The following is a 27,475-nucleotide window of genomic DNA, read 5'->3' as shown; positions in this document are numbered from 1 at the left end:
AGATGGATCCACCAGGAGCCTGCGAGACTTCCAGTTACACCCACTTCATTTTACGGCCAATTTCAGTCATAACATCTTCTTTGATGTGTACTGACCTTCCAATGACATTTAAGCTTTCATGGGTTTCTCATCTATTTTAATTAGGCTACTTCTATGGTGTGGAAAAAGTTGAAAGAAAAATGAACTTTTACGAGTAAGCTATGATTATCAAAAAGCATGAATGCAGAAATTCTGTGTAGGCTACAAATCTACTATGACTGTGCAATAGAGACTTTAGAGAAATATATTCACACCGATAAATAACTTCAGAGTATTAACCACATTAAATCAAAATAAATGCAACTATATTTCAATAGGTCGGAAAGACATTTAAAAAATCCTGTAAAACATTACATGTTGAAATTCCAGCTGCTGCTTGCTGGGCAGTTTCTACACAATCACCATAGTAAGAACTGGGTGATTTTAATGTTAAATTTGACATCTTATGGCAATTTTTCTCTGAAAGAGCTCCAGGCTCCAGGCTCTTTAATGGAGTCCTCCCACAGAACCTGCTTTCATCCAACTGGTTTTGATGTTGTAGATGCTCAGAAAGCAAACTGTACACCTTAAGGCCTCGGTATGCTACTCCGTCGCTATCCGCCAATCCGACTCCGTGGTCACGCGAGGCTATTAATCCTTTCGAAGTTCTCCGTCGGGATGTCGGATACGCAAGGCAATTCACCTCACAATCAGTAGGCATCGCTACGTTAGATTACCTAATCTCGCAACGTCTATCGTGAAAGTCGTTGATTGATTGTTTACCTTCCGGCTCCGTTCGACTCTTCACAGTGAACGAAGGCGACCGAGAGAGAAAGACTGTTGTTGGAGTTGGAGCTTGTTGAAATTGAAATGCAAATAATTTTGACCAAATGTTGACCGGCACACAGTAAACTCTTTCAAAAATGGCGGTGTTGTTGTGAGAAGAAGGAGCTAAACCGGAAAAGTGATTCCAGAAATTATGTTGTTAGCCGACCAATCACAACCCTTGCGGTCTCCACGAGTCTCTGTCTCCTCGATGGATACATAGGAATTAAAAAAAATATTTAACTTAGTATCTGCTTGTTGTTTTGTTGCAATAAATGTAGTCTTCTGTTCATAAGCTGTGTATTCATATTTCTAGTCTAGTTGACCACTCAAAGTGCTTTTACACTGCAAGTCGCACACGTTCACACACACATACTCTTACAGCACATCTTAGTCTATACAGTGTTACAGGCCACACAGTGTCTCCTATCTCTACCACACACATTCACACACCGAGGCAACGTGGGTTTAAGTGTCCTCCCACATTTTGACGTGCGGTCCGGGGCAAGCCATCAATCGACCTCTTCCAGGTGAGCAAGTTTTTACCCTCCCCCAAATCCCCAAATAAACAGCAAAAATGTCGCACCATCATGTTCCATAGGCACACTTGACCTTCTTTGACCTGAGATCAAAGAAAAAAAGTGGGTCCTCTTTTATGAGTTAGATCGTGAGTGTCAATTCATTCATGCCAAGAAGCAGCAGCGAGCAGATCTGTTTTGATTGTGCCAAAATTTCTTACATGACTCATTTTGATGTCAGAATAGACAAACCTCAATTATCTTTTCTCCATCGTTTCACATCTTTCTCTATCTCCTTATAAGCCCCCTCTTTTCCTCTGGCCATGTAGAGTGGATCCCATTATATATTATCTCTTCATGTATAATAGATCAAGCTTTGGGGCAGTGGATTGCTCACCAGCTTCAATCCGCTTTTCTCTCATCGTGTCTTTGGTCTATTGGTTCACTGTGTAGAAACTTATACAGCGATACTGCAGAGCTGTGGGAAAAGCGCCTTGTTTCCTCAAAGGATGTCTCTATGCATACTTGACAAATGCTGCCAGCTATTCACTGCATTTCATTCAGTCTTGACGTCTCATTCAGCAAAATAATGACACGCTGAATGTGATTTAGATTTCTATTTCTTAATGATTTTTACCTGAAGATGACTGTCATGAGTAGGGATGCATATGACATTAGCATTTACATTAATCCTCTGAATGAAGTCACCAAATTTAGCAGCAAAATCAAGTCGGCTCAGGTACTACACACAACACGCAACATTACCAGTATTTACCTTCAGGTCATAGATAAGGCACAAGCGGGCTGTATCAGTTTGTGCCTGCATCTATAAAGCCATTCTTGGACCGGATTTTTTCCTATGTATATATAATATTATTTTTAGGTGTAATAACAGTGCTTTAAATAGTTTTGTTGTGTGTGTGGTTTCTTTTAAGTCGTTGAAAGTGCTAATGGTCTTTGATCTGTATTTGTTATGTGCTTAGCTGGACTTTATGTGGGCACCGGCACCTGCTGTGCAGATTAAGTTATATTCGCTCATTGGCCAATACGTAAAAAAAATTGTATGCACCGTTGTGCAAACGGTTAGATATTATTCAAATTCTATTATTCGAAATAATCAATCAATTCACCTTTTTTGAATGTAGTAAAACTGCAGTTAGTCAGACTTCCATCCCCAACCTGGAGCTTTTTGTCACATTTAATTTATTTGCTTCTTCATGTTAGACTTTTTTGTAGAGTAATATACATACATATTTTGGATCAAATCCATATCTGCAACAGATGTGTAATGTGTTCTACCTCACTCGATGTACTGTTCAGTTTCTTGCAAATAATAATAATAAGAAGAAGCCGCGACTGGGAGTAGGGGTGGAGGAGATCAGAGATGTACTTTGGTGCAAGTGAGTGGAGAGATTTGTAGGTCAAGAGAAGGATTTTATAGGTGATGTGTGCTTTGACTGGGAGTCAGTGAAGTTGCTTCAGGATGGGGGTGATGTGCTGCCAGGGCTTGGTGTGAGTTAGCACCCTGGCAGCTGAGTTTTCGACATACAGCAACCTGTCAAGGGCCTTACTGGGTAGCCCAGACCGGACACCGTTGCAGTAGTCCAGGCGGGAGGAGATAAATGAGTGGATGAGGGTCTCTGTTACTGAGTCGGATAATGAGGGCCGGAGTCTTGAAATGTTTCTGAGGTGAAAAAAGGCAGATTTAGTGGTGCTCTTGATGTGGGACCGAAAAGAGAGAGTGGAGTCCAGGATGACACCCAGGTTCCGTATCTCTGAAATGGCAGATATTGCCCCCCCTCTCTGGCACTGTGATATTAGTGTGTTAAAACTACAGCATTAAAGGGATAGTTTTTTGACATGAAGCTGTATGACATCCCAAAATCGCTTGGCGCTATTTTCTCTCCCTTCGTACCACGGCGTGCTGCCACCTGCCGACAGCCGCGCCTGTTACAGTGTTTACTGCTCTGAAGCAGGGGACTGCTCAGTCTGCACTTCGGTCTGCACGGTCTACACAGCACGCAGTGATACGTGATTGTGAGGTCTGACTTTTTCCTGGAGAAAACGATTTTGTGATGCAAATGTATTGCTCTTTTGAACGCATATTGTTTTGAGAAGCAAAATGCTTTATTTTTGTATGCCCAGCCAACTAGCCGGACTACCTTCGTCACCGCCAAAACGAGGCCGGAACTCGGCTCACAGGACACAGCAGGGGGTAAGTCAATGTTCATAAATGATATTGCTAGTATGGGATGTCATACAGCTTCGTGTCAAAAGAGGCGAACTATCCCTTTAACAGAGTAATCAAGCCGTTAAAGGAGAAGTTAGTTTTTTTTTTTTTATACCTGGACCTTATTTCTGGCATAAAATACGTTCATCTGTTCACCAATAACAGTTTGGTGAAAGTTGGAGTCCTTCCGACGCTATTTAGATCCGCTTATATCCCTATAACGGGAGTGAACGGGGGCATTGGCCAATGCCCCTATATAAGAATATACGCGGATTTAAATATCGTCCGACTTTATGTCTTAACAAATCTCATCACAAATCATTCATCTTAAAGCACAGAGAGAGTACTAATCTTTCCAAATATCCCAAGCAACTTTCAAACTTTCGACGGGAAGGTCAAAAGTTATGGACAAGGGCTCAGGAGGAATGGATGAACATTTAACACCCACACAAATACACAAAGACGCACATATGCATACACACACCTATACACACACTTCACATCTAGGCGGGAGAGGTTCAATTTTACGCTCCAAGAAAGAAAGTGAGAAAATGTGTGGGGAGATTAGGACTGAGGTAATTTGAGAGCATGCCTTGCAGAGGAGAGGGAGGATATAGTGGAGGGTGGAGAGATGGTTAATGTAGAGTATTATTATAGAGCATTATTACCCCTCATGGGGGAAGAGGGTGAGATAAGAAAGATAGGTACATGCCAGAAACACAGTGAGCATCAACAAGCGGGAGGGATGATGCAGTTTGATAAAATGATTGCCTGATTCACAGCTTTCAACTCTTAGAGAGAAGCATGGAAAAAAGATTCATGCAGATAATCATCAATAGACTCTGCCTCAATGGATTTGCAAATAGCTGTGGTGACTTTTCAAATTGTTAACAATTGCTGTGGGTTGACGGGCTATTTGTCATGTGTTTAACGAAACTGTGTACAACAGACAATTTAGACAACAAGCAGGAAATAGCAACACTGTCTTAATTTAGTTATGTATACCAATTTTAACGGCACCGAATTTGAAATGAGCTTTAATTCAAAAGAAATAATGTTTCAATGGCAAGGAGGAAAGTAGTGCAGACTTTATGTAGCCAAGCAAAAAGAAAGTAAGTGGTGTTTGGGTCATTTGTAGTGGGTGTAGGTTTTGGTCAGGAAACACAGCGTACACTAAGAATCTGTTTTTTTTTGTTTTTTTTTTCCCTGTCATGAAATGCATCAGTCATGCAGTGATAGCCACAAACACTTGCCAGCAAGCAATTAATGATCGGTGATTCTATAAAGAATTCATCTTAAATTCATCACAGATGATTCATAAACTGCATTGTCAGTTATCAATTTATGACTTTAACTGTTTTTAACTATGTGATGCTTTTACACACATGCCAAAATGACCAGAAATAAAGACGACTTACTGAACTACCTTGATTTCTATGGAAGCATGTTCCTACAAAAAAAAAGAAAAAAGAAAGTTTGGTGTTGTTATCAGAAAGTGTCATGTCTGGAAAACAAGGTGATAGGGAGAAGCTTATGAACCAACTTTGAATATACTCAATTGAAGTTGCAGAGGCTTTCAAATTTGGCTATCAGAACACACCTTCAGTTTTTTCAGGATTTCCAAAATCTTCCTGAAACACTCTCATCACCATGTGCAATTTATTGCTTTTTATCAATTTGATGACAGCAACACTGGGATGGGGGCAACTAATTAGGTCAATTTGCAACAGGTCAGTAACAAGATTGGATATAAAGATCGCGCCTGAAAGAAGCAGAGTCGCTCAGAATTAAAGACAAGCGGAGGTTTAACAGGCTGCAGAACAGCTCGTTTGCAAACTGTGGAGCCATTTCACAATAATGTTCCTCTATCTAAACTTGTAGGTGTTGAATGTTCCATCATCTACACCAGTGTTTCCCAACCCTGGTCCTCAAGGCACACTGCCCTGCATGTTTTCCATGTTTCCCTGCTCCAGCACACCTGATTCAAATAATTGGGTCAGGTCTTAAAGCTCTCCAGAAGGCTGAGGACGACCCATTCATTTGAACCAGGTGTGCTGGAGCAGAGAAACATAGAAAACATGCAGGGCAGTGTGCCTTGAGGACCAGGGTTGGGAAACACTGATCTACACTACTCAGTAGTGAAAGGTATTTCCCATCCAAATGATGTCTTTTTCAAGAAAGGCAGTGCATGTCTTTAAGCAAGACAATGCTTTGTAATAGAAGGGGCTGGACTGGCGTGCCTGTAGTCCTCCAGACCTTTCACCAGTCGAAACATATAGCAGATCATGAAATGCAAAATATACTTTAAAAAAAGACCCATAAAGGTTGAGCAGACAGAATCCTAAATCAAGAATGTCAAGAATGAGACAATATTCTTCTTCCGAAGGTCCAGCAACTGATCTCTTTAGTTCAGACTGTTGTTAAATGAAGAAGACACAATGTTAAACTTGGCCCTGTCGCAACTTTTTTGTGATGTCTTGCTGCTGCTATCAACATCAATATAAGTTAATATAATTCATTCATTAATTTTCCATATCCTTTTTCATCCTATTCAGGATTGCAGAAAGGTGGAGTGTACACTAGCTGCCATCGAGTGAGAGGGATCGGCTGTCTATCACAGGGTCAACACATAAACAGAGAAAACATGAACACACACAGTCCCTTCTGATGTCAATTTAGGGTCACCAATTAGCCTAACATTCATGTTTTTGGACTGCAGGAGGAAGCTGGAGTAACTGGAGAGAATCCACACATGAACGGGGAGAACATGCAAAGACCACACAGTAAGGCCACACCTGAGGTTCAAACCTTCTTGCTGTGAAGTGACAGCACTAACCACCACTCCAGCGTGAGCTGCCAGTTTTCATGAAATAGTAGAATGTCTCGCTTTGAACCTCTGATGTCTTTTCCATGTTGTATTGAGAAAAAAAAAATGCATTTGGGTCATCCATTTTAAAGAACACCCAAACCTTGTTGTTCGGTATTGAAACTTTCCCCTTCTCTACGTCGAGTTTACAGCAGTGTTACAATATATGGCACTTTTTTCTTTAAGTCATAGCAATACTAAGAAGCTTCTTTGATTTAAAAGTAACATGCTCAGAAACCGTTTCATCATGAATACATCCAGCCTCAGCAGCATAACTACTTCTACATACACTATATAAATACTATACATATGTATATATATATACTATAATTACCCCAAGGTGGAAACGCTTTAAAATTTGTAAAATACTAACCCCATGTCCCTCTACCCTTCAGCCATTTCACTTAATAGCCAAAGTGGTGTCTCATGTCATTGACGTCAACATCACATTGGGAGGGTAATTAATGTGATTTTTTCTCAGAGAAAGCATCCCTGTTTACTAGGCAGGGGCAATCTGCCACTAATGTACTTTGAATGTATATGTGTGTGTGTGCGTGCACATGTGTGTGTGTGTGTGTGTGTGCACACGTGTGTGAGGGAGTGGGATGTGGGGGGTCGATTGTCAGTCATGTTGCAAAGACCTAAATCTGATTAAACAGTTGCATAATGGGAATGCTTCCCTGTAATGTAAAAAAGTCCCTGTAATGTAAGTTAAACTTTAAGATGACATGTTAGATAGGATTTGGCAATTTTTAATAAGTTTGGAGTAAGTCTTCAAGGATTTGATGTAAAGTTATATCAGCTAAAGTCAAGGAAACATGACTGTCTGCATATGTGTGTGTGTGTGTGTGTGTGTGTGTGTGTGTGTGTGTGTGTGTGTGTGTGTGTGTGTGCGTGAATGTGAGCACAAGCTGCGTCAGAAACCAGTCTCCTTCAGTGTTGATTAAATAAAAACCTGTGTTTACAGAACAGGTCTTCTTTCAACATACGTGCATGAAAAATATATACACGCACACAGTACCATGATACACTCTTTAACATGCGAGGCGATGTCTTTTGTTTCCAATGAGGCGCATACGCACAAACAAAGAAAAAAAACAATGTAAAATGAGAACTCACAGCTGCATACATGCACAATTTTTTTATCTCTTTGGAACACATGACATTGTAAAGATTCAGTATGGAAAAAATCAAAAAGGAGCTTTGATGCTTTATGATTGTCATAAGGGTATTTTTATCATTCACTGTGTGTTTGCATCTTTCTTGGACATTCACCTGTGATTATGTGCAGGAGAGAAGGGCTGCTGTGATGCCCATAATCACTCAGCCTGTACGTCAACCCATTCTAATGAATAAATAACAGAGAGATCAAATGTACGCACTTACAAAAGAAAATTTACATTTAATATGCAAGTCTGGCTTTTACATAAACGTCCATCTCTTCCTGAGCATAAGAAAAACTGTCTGAAACTTTGAAGTTCCTACAAGCAACACAAGTCACCATTGAAATGACCTTTGTTTTGTGTAATGTCGGCTTCAATGCAAATATGAATGTATTTGTGTTTTAACAACACATTTGGCCGAAGAAAATATGAGCTTAGGCTAAAAATGTTACCTTTTATGTTTGATTTAATCCTGCAAACTAATGTTCACAGATAGATAACTTCACCGCAGTGCTCAGTGTGTTTTCCGGCTCCAAGAAGGACTATGACTCTGTTCAGGCAGACTGTGCGGTGAATGCACGAGTAAACATGTTGGAGATAGTCATCATCGTTCTCGGTTTCCATTCATTAATAACAGCACTATCACAAGCTTTTTATTTTCCATCTGTGATAGAATAGATAAAGTGGCAGTCAGAGTGCTAACTGGCTGTTTAGGTCAGTGCCATGCTGTCAGTGTGTGTTTACAGCATCCTCCATGGGCAGCTCATGATGCAAACATGTATTAAATCAAAGACTAAGTATAGTCCCAGTGGATGATTCCCAAGTACTTATGGCATAAAACGCTGCAGGTCATCCAGCCACAAAGTGTAACAAAATGTAGAGCTCATTATAGGCTCTTATGGTATTAATTAATGGACTGTCAATCTTTAAACAGCAGTGTATATCACTTTAGTTTAAGTCTTAATTTAACTGTTCAGCTCTGCAACAACAGCCACCCAGCAGCGTGCCCTTTCATCACTGATGGTTCTTGATGTCACTCCAATGTATAAGAGTCCTTTAAAAATAGTTAAAAAAGACAGCTTCTTTGAGCTGGAGCTGTTTTTTTAGTTTGATCAAATCAAATCAGCCTCAGTTTTCCTTAGTGTTTTATGAACTTGAGCCAATTGAGCACAAACTACATTGCATGCTATACCCAGCCCTATTACAACTATCCATACTCCATATTAGGAGTCCATATTACCTGCACTGTACCTAATTTAGTTTGTTTAGTATACATGATTTAAAAAAATAAATGTTGCCAACTCTGGTGGTGTGAGACACCTGCTAAAAGAAGGAGACAAACTTATCTAATGCTAAAAAAGAGGAAGACTGATGATGGTTGGTGACAAGAAACGGAATCAGATTCAGATGAACACCTGGATAAAAAGTCAAAAAGTCTAGATTCATCAAACAAGTCAGCAAAGAGAACACAACAGACAGAGAGCAGGCAAAAGCAGTATGCAACCTCAAAAACCTGAGGGATGTAACATAGTTGACATGGGTCATGAAAGAGCAAAGACCAGGAAGAGGCAGAGATCGTGCGCGCTTGAAATCAACAAATAACACATTACTGCAAAAGCCAGACAAGAAGGTGCGTAGGCGATAAAGGTGTAAAGGTGAGAAAATCCACCAACTGGAACATCCAATTTGGGATTATAAATATGTTCAAAAGAGGTTTGGAGCAAAACAAACACAGGAAGCAAACAAACCGAAATCCACAAGGAAAGACCACTTTCAACATAAACTGGAAGAAAAGGTGAAGCAAATTTAAGCATGGGACAACACAGTGTTGAGAAAAAAACAGAAAAAGACAGAATGAAACCAACAGTCAGCTTTAAAGCCCATCCTTTATGAAAAGCTGATACATACATGCTCAATTGACTTACCATTGAAGTAATGTTAAATTAGCATCTGGAACTGTGTGGAAGAAGGGTATGTGGATTTATTTAGGTTTTGTGGAAAAGTACAGGAGAACAGGAGAGAGCCCAGTCTCACAAGAGAATGTGTAACAGAAAGGTTTGTCCACATCTCCAAAGGGTTTTAGTGTCACAATAAGGGAGCAGGAATTGCTAAATGGAACCATAAGTTCATTAGTAAATTTCCTGATGATTTGCAAAGAAAAACGCTCAGTTGACTTCATGCAAAATGTAGGTATGTAACCTTTTTGGAGCTTTGAAAATGCAATTTTACAACGTCAGGCCTTCATTATAATACCAAAAGTTTTTGTGCATTGGACCAATGTGACTGTAACACATTCTAGTGTGAGACAAGTCAGCTGTCCATTCTTTTATGACAACAAACTCTTTGGCATAGTTATCCTCAGTATTTCTCACTTCAAGTCTTTATGTTATATTTCAAAGCATCACAATTATTACACTTGTCACACTATTTTGTGCATGGATGCCTTACCAAATATATATATAATTATTTATGTAACCAACAAAATAAAACAGCAGGCTTATTTTCAATTAAGGTCGCCCCTTCCCCTCAGTCCCCATCTCATCCCATCTGCTATATGAAAGTTAGAAACCATAGAAAAAGGTTCTGTCCATCACTGTCTCTTAGGAAATTTGCATACGCGTGCAGTAGCATTCACTTCCATGCATGTTAGATGAGGTATCAAGATAGTGAGTGACTCATTCACCTATTCACCTCTCCTTTGTCTATGCAGCCAAAATAAAAGAAGTAGTAACATGAAACTGCAGTGAAACAAATTGCAGGAACATATCAGGTGGATTTGGCGCGCATTTTTACATTGCATGGATTATTCAATCGTCTAACTTAATTACGGAGCAATGATTTTGATGCCCAGCAGTGGGGGAGAATCGAGTGCTTGAATCGAATACTTACACATACATTATCTAGATAGAGGGTAATTTATTGTGTTTGACAGCATGTAAGTTGACACTGAAGTTGCACGATTGCCAAAATCCTTTATCAGTTGTATATGTTAGCTCTGCATCCCTCTTGGAATACTTTCCATTACTTAATACCTGATTTAATCTTTGACCAAATTAGAGTAACACACAGTGGCTGGATAGAAAAGCATTTGACATGATGCTCAAACTCTGTTCCTGCCATGCGGGCAAATAAAGTAAATGCGGTATGTGTTCGTGGTGATTTTCTCCAGAGCTAAAACTCATTGACTGACACTGAATAATATTACAGTGGAAAATCCCAACAAGGCAGTCACAGCTGTTTAATGACCTCAAGTTCTTTATGTTATGTAATATAGTCAACATGAATTGAATAAACAACATTATATAAACATTGCAAATAATCTAGTTATAAGCACAAGAATGTACAACGCATGTAAAAGGCATCAAATGCAAAGCAAAATATCAAATTGAACTTAACATCACACCAAAAAAAATATGTCTTCATATTTTTCTTGTAGAAGTTGCTCCACTCTAATACGTTAATGGTCACACAGACATTAATGAAAATTGGCTCCAGCTAAAAAAGACTTTCTCTGTCTTATTTCAAAACAGCCTGCTTTCTTTGCCCATTTATTGACTGAAAAAGTTTAGTCACTGGAACCTTGAGCTTTCACATCAAATGGGAAGAAGCTAATGGGAAAAACTCAATATCTAACGTTCCATGCTTTCATGTTTGTAGACCAGCATCAGCAAATCAATGTCTATCCTTTGTAAATGTCCCCTGCATGTGTACTGGCTCATCCTGACCAGACAAATCAAATCCTTTGGACACCATACCGTTACAAAGGAAAAAAGAGAAAACAAAGAAGGGGGGGAAAGGCATGAAGAAAGAGAAAAGGCTCAATTTAAAAAAAAAAAGAACACTCACACATAAATATGGGACAATTTGGGACCCTAAATTCAAGCAGAATATATTGTCTTCGAGTGATAAGTTTCAATAATCAGCTCTTATCAGTATTGAAAATACACAACTACTTTCAAATGACCCGCTGAGGACAAACCAACCAAAGAGGTGCACAGTTGAATATACTTTATATATATATATATGAATATATATACAGTAAAAATATACGGTAGCTACTCTAAATACACCTGTAAAAAAACAAGTCCTCCAATCAATACGATCATGTCAAGCTCATACCCTTAAATAGGATTCATAACTGTGTCCAGCCCTACGACTCATCAATGTTTCTACATCGGAGCAAACATCAGTAAAGTAATTCAAGAAAAAAGCCAGAAAGTGCTCATAAGGAGAAAAGATGGGGGTGGATGGCATGGCTATGTGCAGGGCTTTGAATCATACATATTTGAGAACATGGGATCCAGACCAACATATGACAACAGTTTTTATTTTTGTTTGTTTGTTTTCCAGTTCTGAATTGTTTTTAGTTAATTACACCAAAACTCTTTACTAAAACATCTTTGTCACTTTCTGTACATGTTTAGAAAGTAACATTACGGATTAGGGTTAGAAAACGATCATAGTTAGGGCTAAAATACCCCTTTATGCTAGTTTTAGACTTCACATGCAGTCGCTCTCACGACCACAAGAGGTTGCTTTTTAAATGTAATAAATAGGTTGTATCTGCAAGGTGCACCGTGTGCATGTTTTAGGGAGGAGGATAGTCTCGTAAAAATGCAATGGAGTCTAACTCAAGAATGTGCAAAAGCTACATTAGACCATAGAACAAACATAGTAGTTTCAAACTAAAGACTCATGAAATCATGACATACCTACATGTGCAAAAAAAAATAAAAATAAAACACTATACAGAGGTAGGAAGGCATGCCAGGCGACAATAATCCTCAGACCACCACACTGAAGATCAGAGTTTCACCTTCTTCTGGTGCAATGATTTTCTAAAGTTCATTTATTCACAGATGGTAAGATTTAAGGTATAAAATAGATACTTGTGTAGGGTTACATATGAAGAAATACTTAGCTAGGGTTAGGAATGAAACTACGTGGTTAGGTTTTGGAATTAAAAAACACATGACCCGGGTTTGCATTTAAATTTCATGAACACTGCCTACATTCAGAGGTCACATCTTTGGAGCCACAGTGTGACACTCCAGTCTTGGTCAGTGGAAAAAGTTAACTGCTACCCTGAGTGTGACTTGGCTGAAACTTCAACAAAATCAGAGGGATCAGAGGGTTTAAATTTTTCTGAGTATTTTTGCTTTGCCTCTAATGATTACAAATCTGTTAGTGAGTTAATTTTCACTGACAGTTTATTTAATAATTACCTTCATTTATTTTTTCCTCTTTTAATTCGAGAAAATTATCATTTCCGATAATCCAAGTTGTTTTATTTGGGAGTAGAAAGATATTTAGCTTATTATATACTATGTAACTGAGGAGTTTATATTAATGACGGTTTCACTCTTAACTAAAAAATAATTTGCAAAATAGACTCCTTTTTATGTTGATGGACTGCTCAGTCAACAGAATGCATACTGGTCTGTGGTGTCAGATGAGTTTGTTGTGTTATTTCTCATCTCTAACCCGAGATGACCACCACACCGACTGTTACAGGGACATACAATATTCATTTTAATATTGATTAGGTGCTGTTGCACTCTCAGTCCCTGCAAAGCCCACACTGTACGCTCTGTTTGCAGCTGTATGATGACTCTCTTCCCTGGAAGTGTCAAATAAAAGCAGAACAATAATTGGCAGAGACTGACAGAAGTCTGCTTATTTTTGTCCTGAAAGATGGAAGCATGGTGTGTCACAAGACATCATGTTTGGTTCAAGAAGGGAACTCCTGATTGTTGAAATGAAAGAAGGTTTGCTTCAGCCACAGTTGGAAGCAAATCATAAAATAATTAATCAGCAATCACGTTGCAATAAGCAGAACATTCATAGACACACGTACGAATATCCATCATGTCAATTATCTGTTCGTTGTAGGCCCAGCAATGTTGCAGAAAGCCTTTATACAAACAGGCAAAATACCAGATTCCGTGCTCAAGCAAGCTGCAACACACAATAAGGTATGCATAGTATGTGCACTGCATTTTGTTTGTCTTATAATCCAGTGTCTTGTCATCATAACCACTGAGCTGTAACTATTTTGAATCACACACAGCACTAATGGCATGAAGCCATAGATGATTTATAAAAGTCACATGGGGAAAAAAAGCAATCTTCACACAATGCAGATTACGATCGACACGATTAATCCAATTCATGTCATTTTTATATCTATTATGCTATCGTAATTGTATCGTTTATGTGGTTGTGCGTGCCCAAGTCGAGTATGGCTGAAGTGTTCAGTTTCCATTGCGACCACACACATAAACACAAAGTGTTTAAGAATAAAAGTAAAATAAGTTAATGCAAATCTAAAAGAAAGGATACATTAAGCATCAAAATACTTGATGAAAACATCTCCTGAAACAACGCAAAAAGTTCAGCTTTTGCTCTCCTCCGGAATAATATGTCTTTCCTGCAGGATCAAGAATTTATGCCCCTTATTAGTTGGATTGATGCATCTGCCAACGGACCCAGTGGTAAGGAGAAACAGAAGACTAAAGGCATAATGTGAAGTAAGTCAGTGACAACGAAATTACTTTTCAGCTTACCTATGCGTCTCGACGTCCTCTTGCGCATCTGGCAGCGCCTCACTGCCCACAGCTCACCTCCTAGCCCGGCCCATTACGGCAGGTATGGTCCAGAGGTCCAGAGCGCAAAACCAGAACGCATAACCGCCTCCAAAAGAAAGAAAGAAAGAAAGAAAGATGGAAAGAAAGAAAGAAAGAAAGAAAGAAAGAAAGAAAGAAAGAAAGAAAGAAAGAAAGAAAGAAAGAAAAAAGCTTGTCTTGGGTCTTTTAGAGATTTGTTTTGGTCCAACCAGGCAAAATTCCAAGTTTACTTCTTTTTAGATTGGTTTCTCTGCACATATTTGACTTTTTTCCTCTTTCTTTGAATTAAATCTCGCTCCCCTTGCAAAAGGGACTGGACTGAAAGCGACTTAGTGCTGCGCTGTGAGTGCTGTCCGCTCCCACCTTCTGCACAAAATGCTGTAGACAATACAGGCCAACTTCCGGTGCAGTGTTTCAATATACTACTCCGAAAAAAACATCTGCAAACGTCTATGGATAAATCAAAAGCATCGTGTGCATAAATTTACTGTGTATGTGTGTGATTTTGGTTGATGCGGTTATTATCAAATTTGTGTATGAGATTAGTCCAAAATAAGCACGAATTCACTTTTTGCTCATGGCTGATGTGAGATGAGGCAGAGGCTCGTGCGTTGCTTTAATTCATCCTGAAAGAGTAATTTTACTCCTTCTCTGTAAATGTCAGCATAACGTGGTACAAGCTGAGTCTGAATCAAAGGATCTGAAGATAGAAAACCAGCAGCATTGAAATCGCCCACGGTCGATTAAAGAAAACGTTGTCACGCATCACTCACAGCCGCAAAACAGACCCAGTCGAATAAAGCTTTATTTTTCATCGTTCAGTGTTCATGTCAGTAATAATTCAGGACTTTATCGTGAAAAAAAGTTCTCTAAGCTTCCGTTAAGGTTATTCCTAAAAGCTTTGGCTTTATGTAAGTCTGAGCTTGCCGAGGCTCTTAACCAAATGTCATTGGACGTGTTTTTTTTTTTTACTCATGCATAGCAGTGTTGTCCCACTCTTAGTCCAGCAAAATTTCAAAATAAGTGGTGACTACATAAGCTTGCGTTTAAAATATTTCTTGTCTTTAAAAATAGAAGGGATTTATTTTAGAAAGCACAATGCAAAAAGAAACAGCATTTTATATGTGAAGACCATATTGGCGGAATGGGGGAAAGGAAAGAAGCAGGAGGGTCGTGGGAGGAAGCTTTCTCCCAGGTGAGTGTGTGTTTCTGTCATCAACAGAAACCACAGGCAGTCAGAAAAACATACAGAATCAATCATATGACCAACAGAGATGCCTCTGAGGAGTTAACACAGCCTCATAGAATGGTTGTGTCTTGTAATATTTCCTCAACACTGCTGGTAGCATCAAGGCAACAGGGTTTGTGCTGCCAGTGAGGTGAACAGCTGTTAGACATATGGAAGTTCACAACTGCCAATGTTAAGCCCCAATCATGCTCAAGGATGCATGCAGCTGTGTAGTGCACCCACTTCTATACATAGCTTATTTGGTATGTACACCAATTTGTTGCACAGATGTGCACTAGAAGATTGACAATATCCTGACAGCAAGTACAAAAACTCTTTGTTTTGTTGCAGGACAACATGAAGGTACGGTGGCCGACACGTGCAAACGCGCTGCAAACGGCGAAACAAATCCAACAGTAAAACGCTGCAAGAGAAAAATGTGGCAATCACAAAAACGACCGGAGCACACGCGCTGCAAACCCCAAAACACATGCAAGAGAGAAACGCTGAGAAACACAACGGAAGTTCGCCAGGCCACTAAGGGTCTCGACCTGTGGGATAGGGGATATCTATGGGAGATCTACCATATTAATGAAAGAGAAGAAAGTCAAAAGGTACGTTGTCATTTATTTATTTTTTAAACACTTGGCCATAATATTTTACTTTATTATAGAAGAGCAGCGAAGTTATGTCACTATAATAAGGTAAAAGATTACGGCCAAGTGTTTAAAAAAGACATAAATGACAACGTACCTTTTGACTTTCTTCTCTTTCATTAATATGGTAGGTCGAGACCCCCTAGTGGCCTGGCGAACTTCCGTTGTGTTTTGAAGTTTGCAGCGCATTTTTCTCTTGCATGTGTTTTGAGGTTTGCAGCGTTTCTCTCTTGCATGTGTTTTGATGTTTGCAGCGCGTTTTTTTCTTGCATGTGTTTTGAAGTTTGCAGCGTTTCTGTCTTGCATGTGTTTTGAAGTTTGCAGCGTTTCTGTCTTGCATGTGTTTTGATGTTTGCAGCTCGTTTTTTTCTTGCATGTGTTTTGAAGTTTGCAGCGTTTCTGTCTTGCATGTGTTTTGAAGTTTGCAGCGCATTTTTCTCTTGCATGTGTTTTGATGTTTGCAGCGCGTGTGCTCCGGTCGTTTTTGTGATTGCCACATTTTTCTCTTGCAGCGTTTTACTGTTGGATTTGTTTCGCCGTTTGCAGCGCGTTTGCAGCGCGTTTGCAGCGCGTTTGCAGCGCGTTTGCAGCGCGTTTGCAGCGCGTTTGCAGCGCGTTTGCAGCGCGTTTGCAGCGCGTTTGCACGTGTCGGCCCCCGTATGAAGGTGAGTCAATAAAAATGCCTTGAGTTGTGTGCAAGAGTGCAAGAGCACCATTGTGGCTGTATCATTGTGTTTGCTGTACTTCAAACGGTACATGCATATGTGTATATGTATGAGACATCATATTGGAGGCTGGTTGGGAATGTTATGATTGTCCACTCCTCTCCCATTTGGCCCACAATGACTGTGAGGTTTTTAGTTTCTTAAGCTTTTAGTTTTTAACCTCATGACTGAGCTACTGCCTAACTTGGCCAAGATTTTAAATCCAAAGGGTTTAATTTTCCTGGTAAAAGAAATGTTGATTGCGTAAACCATGTTTTCACATTAATCTGCAAATAAGAAAAAAGTTCATCACAGAAATAAGGAACTAGGTTATGTCAAATGATTAATACACTTCACTTTTTCTTGACCGTCCCTTAATTTCTGGCACATTTGTTGGATCAACCATGTTGGACAGATCATGGAAAGACTTTCTAAAGCAATTTGTGGTTCTCCAGGGCACTTTCAGGAAATTTGATCAGATGTAAGCAAGGCACAACAAGGATGATTAAAAGAAATAACACCATCAGAGATGATGCATTCAGTTTTTATTGAGTGGAATTAAGAAAACCCACCATGTATGCAGATTCTGCTGAATAAACGATATGTGACACCAATCAGTAAAAGACCTGTCTAAGGAAGTCTGCTAAGTAGTGGTTTCAGAATTTTGCAGTGGGTGATTGGGGATTGAAAGATCTTGTTAGTGATAAATTAGTGAGTCTATGTTAGGTGAACAGAAGAAGGAATGACATCACAATGTTTAAAATCCAGGTGTATGACTCAATACACTCCACCAGGATTTATGTCAAGGACACAGGGATGTTTTTTTGCTTTTTTTTTCAGACCTCATGATTACAGCAAAGAGGCAGCAGTTGATCAGAACTAAAGGCGGAGAGTAAATAAAGGGCAGGAGAACAGACATGCAGGGCATCTGTCCCAACTCACTTACAGAATCCAAAGAGATCAGCAAACAGTCAAATGCCTCCAGATGGTAAGTGGTACAAAAAATTCTGTTCAACCGAAGGAAGAAGGTCCAAGCCAACAATGTGTAGGCTCTACAAGAGTCATCGGATACACGGCTAGAATAATAAGATCGCGACGGGAGGAGGTGGATGACACTGATATCCAGACACAAAAAAAGAAAAAAAAACCTATGTACTGAGACTTCAGATGAAATGGAAGCAGGATGAAACACGAAGCATCTATTAATACACAAGTTAGATAGCATCTTGGGATGATATGCTTAGTGAATGAATGAATCAAGCAGCTGAGGACAGTGAGTGATGAAAAGGAGCCGAAGGAGAGGAGAATGGACAATAACATTAACAAGGTGCTGAAGGAGCAGAGCCTTTAAACATCAAGGCTTCTGATGGAGGATCCCTAACACATAACACCACACATAAGTGATGAATGGAGGGGTCGACATTTCATCAAAATCTGTTGCATTGATCTTGGCTTGCGGTCTTGCATGATGTGTAGCATTACCATGTTTAGTGTGCTGAGCACACTGGTTATGGATAGTTTAATGAATCTGTACTTTTACATGATGTTACTAAAAGATAGCACAGATGAATTTTGGTACATAGAGGACGAAATTGGTAACAGTATAACCACAAGGTGTCATATGTTTTTCATTTTCTTATATCAAAAGATATAGACCAATTGTTTGTATAGGATTGGCCCTTAAACAGAGGCAATCACAGTAAAGCAGTTCAATACGTTTATCCTACAGAAAAACTGAATGACAATTAAAACTGAGTCTCTCTTGTGGCAAATCAGAGCAGTCTCTTTAACGTTACTTGTTCTACAGGGAAAGTCCAGACATAAGTTAGCTTTATTTTATTTATATAGCGCCAAATCACAACAAATGTCATCTCAAGGCACTTTAAAGTTATGATCCAGGCGAGGCCTAGCAGCTTTGTTTTAACCAGCATAAGCTACAAGTAGATTAAAGAGAATACCCCTAGTGTCAGCGAGAGCAGGGGCGGAAAATGACTCACAGGCAGACTATGGCAATTGACACTGGAACAAACATGACCATGAGGTGGATACGTGACTCAGTGATGGATAGGGGCACGGACCTATTCTCTAGGGCTAGAACTGGCCAGAATAGTTCTCAGAGGAAAGCATATTTTCAGGATATTAGACTGCCTAAGTACAGCAGGTTTCACAACAGGCTCGCAGAGGCTAGAAATAGGCATTATGGCAGGGGGTACGATTTCTCCATTAGCATTTACAATGGCCATGGAGATAATTATTAGAGCTTCTAAGTGGGTTGTATGTGGAGAGAGACGTCAGGATCGCATGCGCCTTACACCAATTAAGGCATACATGGATGATATGACGTTGGTGACTACAACAGTGCCATGTATGAAGAGAATACTTGAGAGACTAAATAAAAATCTAAAGTGGGCTGGTATGAAAATCAAACCTACTAAGTCTAGAAGTATCTCAATAAGTAGAGGGAAATTAAGTGATAGAAAGTTTGTAATAGATGAATAAAACATTCCAATAATTAGGGAAAAAGCAGTAAAGAGTTTAGGCAGGTGGTACCAGGCAGACATGAATGATGGAGTGCGGGCAGTGTTTTCGGAAAGATGTTGCTGAGGGACTGGATAGAAGATAAATCGGAGCTTCCAGGAAAGTTGAATCGGTGGTGTCTGCAGTTTGGATTGTTTCCTAGGTTGATGTGGCCACTGTCTGTGTATGAGATTCTATTATCTGTTGCAGAAAAAATGGAAAGATTAGTTAGTTTTTATATTAGGAAGTGGCTAGGTGTTCCTAGATGCTTAAGTACTGTGGCACTGTATGGGAAGGGCATACTCCAGCTCCCAGTATCTAGTCGAGTAGAGGAGTTTAAATGTACTAAAGTTAGGACAGAGCTCCTGTTAGCTGGGAGTAAAGATGTGGTAGTTAGTAAGGTGGTTCCAAACCCAACCTAGGGGAGGAAGTGGAAACCAAGAATGGCAGCTCAGGAGGCAGAAGCAACTCTTAGACAATCAGAGATTGTGGGTAATGTGCAAATAGGCCAGGGAGGCTTGGGGCTTGGCCCAGGCAAAAAAAGTGTGGAGTAGAGCAGGTCCAAAGGAGAAGAGAAAGCTAGTTGTTGAGCAGGTTTGTAGACAGGAGGAAATGTTAAGGGGTACAAAAGCAGCAGCTCAGGCTAAGCAGGGACGGTGGTTGAATTGGGAAGGTGTAGAGAAGAAAAAGATTAGTTGGAAAGAGCTGTGGAGTATGGAGGAAAGGAGTATTAGATTGTTGATAGGGGCAACATATGATGTATTGCCAACTCCCCAGAACCTAAAACTCTGGGTAAATGGAGACCCGTTATGTTTGTTATGCTCAGGTACTGCAACTCTAAGGCATATTTTGTCAGGTTGTAAGGTTATTCTGTCACAAGGCCGATATACATGGCGTCATGACCAAGTATTAAGAAGCTTAGCAGGTAAACTTAGCAGGGTCTAAAGTGAAGAGAGTGGGAATTCAGTTTGTTCAAGAGGGGGAGAAAGTTAAAAAGACAATAAGGAGGCAAGGCAGTTTGGAGGATGCTTGTGATTGGGAGATCTAGGTAGATTTAGGAAATAAGCTTGTGGTTCCCCAGGAAATAGCCTCTATAAATCTAAGGCCTGATATAGTCTTGTGGTCTAGGAGTAGAATGAGAGTCTATTTCATAGAGTTGACTGTTCCTTGGGAGGAATTAGTAGCAGAAGCATATGAAAGGACAAAGCTTAGGTATGTGGAGTTGGGGGCAGAAGCAGAGCAGCGAGGATGGAAGGTAAGAATCTGTCCAGTGGAAGTAGGATGTAGAGGATTTTTTGCAAAGTCTGTTGTCTCATTGTTGAGGGAGCTGGGTGTAAGTGGACAGAGTGTGAGGAAAATAGTGCAGGAAATGTCAGATAAAGCAGTAAAATCCAGCCAGTGGATTTGGATTAGAAGAAGCAATAGTAGCTGGGGGCCCAGCAGGGGGAGCACTTAGGGAAAACAGACTCTTTGAAGAAGCAAAGAAGAAATTTCAGGATATTTAAGTGGAGGGTGTGGCCCATGTGAGCCTTTTGAAAACAGGCGGCCATTTTAGGTGAGTTGGCTTGTATGACTTTGTTTTTGCTGTCATTTTTAGTCATTGTAAGACTGTTTAGGTCAGTTTGTCTGCCGAATATGCTAGTGTGTCTTGTCCTGCCTCCACCTCTGGCACCCTCTATGCTTTCATTACCCCCTACCCGAACCAGGGTTTAAATCCTATTCCTGCTTATCTTTACTTCTTCTATTTCTACCCCCTACCCAGTTGGTGAGAGGCAAGGGTAGCTTGTGGTTATAAAAAAAAAGTAAGAAAAAAAGATGGTTGTTGTGGTGTGAGGAGCAGTGTTGGCTGGCATTAGGGTAGTGACTCTGAGATGCTAGTGATCATTGTCTACCCTCCTGGAAGTGTCGTGGGCCCAACTCGACGAAACACTGATGACACCAATGACATGTTGGTCAGCACTGCTCACTGATCTATATAGGGAGTATAGGGAATTATTCACTGAGTCTGGTCCATTTTTTCTTTAGCACAAGTTTCTTGTGTTTACCTTAAATCAAGCCAATGAGAATCCAATTCATTGTAATACAATAAAATCCAATCAATAAATTCCATATTAGTCCAATTCATGGAAAGCCAATTTAAAAAAAATAAGACTCGAACTAAGGAAACCAACAGATTGCACTGAAACTTCACTTTGATCCAATCTCCCATCCCGAGTGGGCATGAGGTGACGGTGGAAAGAAAAAACTCCCTTTTAACCAGCAGAAACCTCTGGCAGAACCAGACTCAGGAAGCGCGGCCATCCATCTCCACCAGCTGGAGTTTGAGAAGACAGGAAAGAAACACCAAAAACCCAGACCATTGATACCTGCTGAGAAAGAGAAACACAAGTTAACGACAACAATAATGTTATATGTACATAGAGAAAAAAGAGAACAGAGTGAGGAGAGGTGCATCATGGGAAGGGCACCAGCAATCTAGGCCTATAAAACTATGGGAGTTTTACCTGATGTTATTAGAGCTACCCTTAACTATAAGCTTTGCTAAAAAGGAAAGTTTTAAGCCTAATCTTAAAAGTAAAGAGGGTGTTTGTTTCCCGGACGTATACTGGCAGCTGGTTCCACAGAGAGGGATCCTGGACTTGCTGACAGAGGCAGCAAAGTGAATCTTGTTGTGAATCCCTCCAGCCAGGTTAAATGATGGAGCGGACAGAAAGGCGAATACTGGGAAACATGACAACAGAAAACTTGATTATCAATGCTCATGTAATCTTTACAAAGAACAATGCTGACTCTTAGGCCAAATAGAGTACTGTATGAGTGAACTGAAAATCCGGCAGTCAGTAATAAGCAGACCAGGGTATATGCACACTACAGGACAATGATGAGCCTCATGTGTGAGGAATCATAGGAATGGAAACTACCCCAACCATGCCTACAACAGAGAAATGAACTGGGTCCAATTGTCCCCTTAGACAGTTTGTCTTAAAGCTGCAGTCTGCAGGATTTGTTGTTGTCATACGTAAAGTCCTAATTTTTGGCATTTTAAGAGTTTACATGATCTATCAGAACGCTTGAAGTTGAAAACGGTGACCTCTGTAGTCGCAAAATGCAAGAAATGCTTATTTTTTAACCGAAAAATAAAAAGTTATTCAACTTCCTGTCCCGCCCCATCAAAACACATGAGAACTCGTGCACGTCTACGTGCACGCCAGATGCGCGTACACGACTCCTCATTCATCAACTCACCTGTCATTTGCGATCATGGAAGACACAGTAAGTAGACTAGCCCGTAATGAAGTTCAATAGTCTAGATAAATAAGCGTGGGGACGAGCCTACCTTGTATCGCGCGTGCACAATCGGTGATTGACAGGCAGCAGAGCCCAGCTCGTAACCTGATTGGTTACCTTTTACCGGTCTGGTCTGCAATTTTGTAAACAAACCTGCTGGCTTTGGAGGGACCTAGCGGGACATATAGGGGACCTAGAGAACTCATTTTTTTTGTATTGGGGTATTTAATGTACTACTTTCAGAATCCCCGGACAGTTCCAGGCATTATGCTTGAAAAAGAGTTGCAGACTGCAGCTTTAACAACTAGACTGATGAAACAGCTGAAAATAGCTTTTTTTGGCAGTCAATATGTATAATGCTGACAAGATGCAACACTTTTTAATAACTTTATGGCATAGAAACAAGTGTTTAATGGAAGAACTTTAAAAAATACTATCTGCCCATGTTGCACATCACAATCAGGTTTGATACTATGTTTGTTGGCTCATGAGTCTGTGTATCCATTGAAGCAAAATGAGGGCCATGTAAGAAAACCCACATGCTGACCAAGCAATGAGACTCATGAGGGAAATGTTACAGGATACCCTGTTTATTATCTATAATCTGACTACAGTCTCATGAGTCAAGGTTCTGTTAACTGCCTGTAAAATCAAAGAATGTTCAGCCAAAAGAAATTGAAGTCACATTTTTTTGTGAAGAAAAACAATTATTCCCATGTATTTTCATTCACAAGCGTTTTTTCCAATTGCTTTCCTATCCATTATTTGAGTGTATAAAAATCTACTTTTTTTTATCCTTGGCTTCTCTAATCTGTATGTTGACATGTTCTTTGGCAAGATATTGAACCCCACAGTTGCACCATATGTACTCAAGTGTCATTGTTTTTTTGTGTGTGTATAACAAAGAAATTTGGTCAATGCATCAAGTTATTTTCAAAAATCTGAATAAATGTGAGCATGGATGATTGAAAATTACTTGTTTTGTAAAGCACTTTGAGTCGTAGTGTAGCACCACATAAATGCAGTATGTTTATTATAAGCTTTTATTGCAAGTTTTTGAACTACATGAATTTGATGTTGCCAGGGAGGGAGTCACCCTTTGAATTTCAGACTGTTATGATAGAAAAATACGAATGCAGCTATGACTGGCTGAAAAGAGGTAATGACTGAAGCATCAGGGCGGAAGAGAGACTGAAGCAGCCCTTTCAAAACAACATTTTAAAGTAAAATATGGAAATTTAGGTACAGCTTGTCGTTTTCTAAGCTATATTTTCTTCCTCTTTATGCCTCTAGAGGCAGTTTTGAAAAGAGTAAATGAGGAGGGAGACAGACTAAAGCTGCTTCTGGCAGGTATATTATGCTCATTACTTGTCACACATTTTGCAAATTGATCCAGCTGATTTAGTTAAAGCTGCAATGTACTTTGGTTGCATTCAGCTACAGTTCTACTTTCAAACAAGGGGTACCAACATATGGATCTATTCACGGTTAACTCAATTCAACAGGTATTGAAGAGTAACATTAAACTCAGCCCCCGGTCAGACATCGAAATAAATGTTTCACACGGCACCATGATCAGCATTCTGGAAAAGGACTGTCTGTACGACAGTACAGCAGGAAATTCAGCTGGCGATGAACTGCTGAAGCTGAAGCATGACTGCCACCGCCCTTTGAATAGGAATTACAAATACTTTCAAATTCAGTCAGAGCCTCTGAATCGTATTTTTGTCCCAACCTGGAGATGTAGAGGAGCATCCATTTATCGGCACACATAGGTGAAATCTGATCTAAAGTTGATTCTGGGTAGTCTCAGTTCTTGGCATTGTTTTTCTGCCCTGCCTCCCCCGCACCCTGCCTCCACTCTCTCATGTTGCTCGCGGTCTTCATAAAGAATGCAGTTCAATTCATGTTTGCCTTCTAACCTTGAGTAGTTATCCATTATTCTCAAACAAACCTTGCACATGCACCAACGTACAAACACACATATACACATACATGACAGAACTCTATGTAATTAATTCTCTCTCATCTATTTTATCTTTCATTTATTTGATCTTTTATTCTATCACATAAGCTCTTACATCAAAGTGTCCTCACCAAGAAACTGAAACCCACGTTGCCTCAGATACTTTCCTTGGTCTGTTTAGTGGGTGTATGATAGAGAAAAATGCGACTTGTAAGACCGTTTAGACTAAAAAGTGCTGTATTAGTATGTATGAATGGCCTAAAGCTCTTTGAGATTAGAAATGCATTGTATGAATGCAGTTCATTTACCATTCAATAACCCAATGGTACCCACTGTTTGCAGGTTTATATGTTAAGGTTAACAAAATGATATAGTTTGAACATACTAAGTGACAAATTTAAGTAAAGGTCAACAATGCCTTCAAATCAGTCCCTCATTTGGTGTTTTAATGATAATCGTGGTGGAAAACAATGTCTATCACATTCATGCAGATTTTGCCTGTGTTCAAATTTGTTGACATGTGGTGACAGTGAAGGCCGTAGCCTCTTATTCTTGCCATTTTCATTTCAGATTACAGTGAACCTTTCATGCCCCATCTATGGAGGCACTGCCACCCTGGAAGCTACGCAGGATAAAAATGATCTCTCTGAACAACTTTTTTGTTGATTTACTGTGAGCCTTCCCTCTCAGGGGACAAGTGGACCCAGTTCATGCCAGCTAAATGTCCCTAACAGTATGACAGAGCCTCTGGATCCCTGTCTGTCATGGCCATATATTCAGGCCTGTGCTGTTATCATGATATACACTACTGTGTAAGAGTCTTTAGCCCTCCCTCATTTTTTCAAATGTGCAAATTTCTTAAACATGTGCAAACATAAATGGAAATTCAGTATGTAAGGCAGAAAGGCCGTTTGCACATTTCTTGAAAGTCAGTATTTGGTATGAGAACCTTTATTCTTCAACACAGCCCGAACCCTCTGATACTAACTGTCTTGTAATTTCTTTAAGTAGTCTTCAGGCGGATTCATCCCTCCATAAGACCTGTTGCCGCTGATTTTTCAGTCCAGTTCTTGTGTCATTTTGGCATACGTCAGCATTTTCTCCCTGTTCCCCTTCCTTTAAAAAAATGTTTCTCAACAATCATACTTCCATGGAAACTATTTCTGATGAGGTTTCAGAACGAAAATCAACTCAGCCATCTCAGCATTTTTAAACATGCCACAGAGTATGATCGCTTAATAGTAACAAACAGTGATCCTATGTGTAAGCATCGTAATTTGTTATGTTTTTGTTCTAATTTATATACAAATGAATTATTTTTGTTTAATTCAATTTGAATAATATTATGTAACATTTTGTTTGAATAGACAGTTTGATTACAGATTAGTAGGCAGAAATGTTTTGAAATTATAAACATAAATCTGGGAAATGGATCTAAGAACAATCTCCTGATAAGTCTTTGACACGTCTTCTCTATTCAGTTAATTATTTCTAATTTAACCCATCCACTCAAACCTTTTCATCTCTCATAGTCTGTGTGTACATGTGCGGTGATGAATTTATTCATGAATGCGCAACAACAATATTTTCCTCTGAGAATGGCTTCGAAGTTCATCAAGAACTCTGAACTCATCAAGCCAGAGTGCTTAAAAAAACTCCCAGGTGCACAACAGAAGCAAAATTCCAAAAGCAGTCAAAATGATAAAAAAAAAAAAACTAAAAAACTTTTATGGTAAAGCCTGAGGCTGAATTTTGTCGTGTTCTGAAAATATCATGGCTTTTTTATGATTTTGCCATATGGCCTCACAGATATCAATATATGCAGCTGAGATATCTCATTTACACCTGGCTTCTATGTACACAGTATGTGTCACCTTCTGCTTCCAACCAAATGAGCACATTTGCAAGTTATATGTATGCATAGCTTTATCTTTTAGACCCTGTTTGATCTCTAATGGCTCTTGGGGAAAAGATCTTTGTGTTACTGTTAAATGCAGAGCGATAGTCCACAATGAGCTTCTCCAGCAAACAGCTTTATAGTATACATCTTAAAGAACTATTTTAAGAGAAGAGAAAAACAGCTAATTTATGAGAACAAAAAAGAACTAACATTCACCAAAACTCCTCAAAGCCAGAGGGAAATGCAAATTCAGTATTTAGTATCATAAGGTTCATCGTGAGAATTTGATGAATAATTAAGTAAAAAAAAGCGTTGAAGTAAATGCACCTTACTTTTAACTAATAAGATGGTGAGCTTGCTTCTGAGCTGCTTAATGTAGCACTGATCTGTTTGCCTCTGACTGACCATAAAAAGATGTAATGGTGACAGATATTGCAGGTCTTACCCGCCTATATGTGTAAATCACCCCATCTACTATCTTGTTAATGTGAGATGAAATCTGACCAAAAGAGATGTAACTTCTCTGCCATGTGGTCTATTGATTAGTTACTTCTGCAGAGTCTTTGTGATGGGGCTGTCATGACCTTGAGAGCAGCAGAATGTGAGGTGATATGAGAAGCTATCCATTTTTTATTTTTTTTTAAATGGTGTATGCCAGACAGAAATGTTGGATGGGACATGTGGATCTACACCAAATCACTGAAATGTGAAAATTTTGTGCAGGGCAGTTTTATATTGTATATTTCATACACAAAAGCAATTCTGGGTGATTTGTATGATGTGGAAAAACTGTTGTGAAAACACAAATAAATACAAAAAAGATTTCCATAGAAATAAAAAACTGAAATAGATTATTAGTATTCAAGTCAGTAAATTTATTTGAGAGTCTTTGACTGTTCATGGTTGACTTAACAAAATACCGATAGATGTTTTTACATTTAAATCTGCAAAGCCATTTGAATGCTCAAGG

At 39.5% G+C, this 27,475-nt stretch overlaps 1 protein-coding gene across 2 annotated transcripts in view; it reads right to left on the bottom strand.

Annotated features, from left to right (window-relative positions):
- gcgrb (glucagon receptor b) overlaps nucleotides 1-14,630 on the bottom strand; it is a 60,223-nt gene extending 45,593 nt beyond the window's left edge. The window contains exon 1 of one of the 2 annotated variants that reach the window (XM_075463765.1): nucleotides 14,187-14,630. The gene's annotated coding sequence lies outside the window, so the exon portion shown is untranslated. Of the gene's footprint in view, nucleotides 1-5,017; nucleotides 5,043-14,186 lie in introns of those variants that run through there. The other variant, XM_075463766.1, reaches the window with a different exon arrangement.
- Between the last annotated feature and the right edge of the window lie 12,845 nt (nucleotides 14,631-27,475).

The sequence above is a fragment of the Odontesthes bonariensis genome, chromosome 4 (genome assembly GCF_027942865.1).
Source record: "Odontesthes bonariensis isolate fOdoBon6 chromosome 4, fOdoBon6.hap1, whole genome shotgun sequence".
Lineage (NCBI taxonomy): Eukaryota > Metazoa > Chordata > Actinopteri > Atheriniformes > Atherinopsidae > Odontesthes > Odontesthes bonariensis.
The sequence above is the reverse complement of the archived record's forward strand: the minus strand, read 5'-3'. Positions and strand labels throughout refer to the sequence as shown.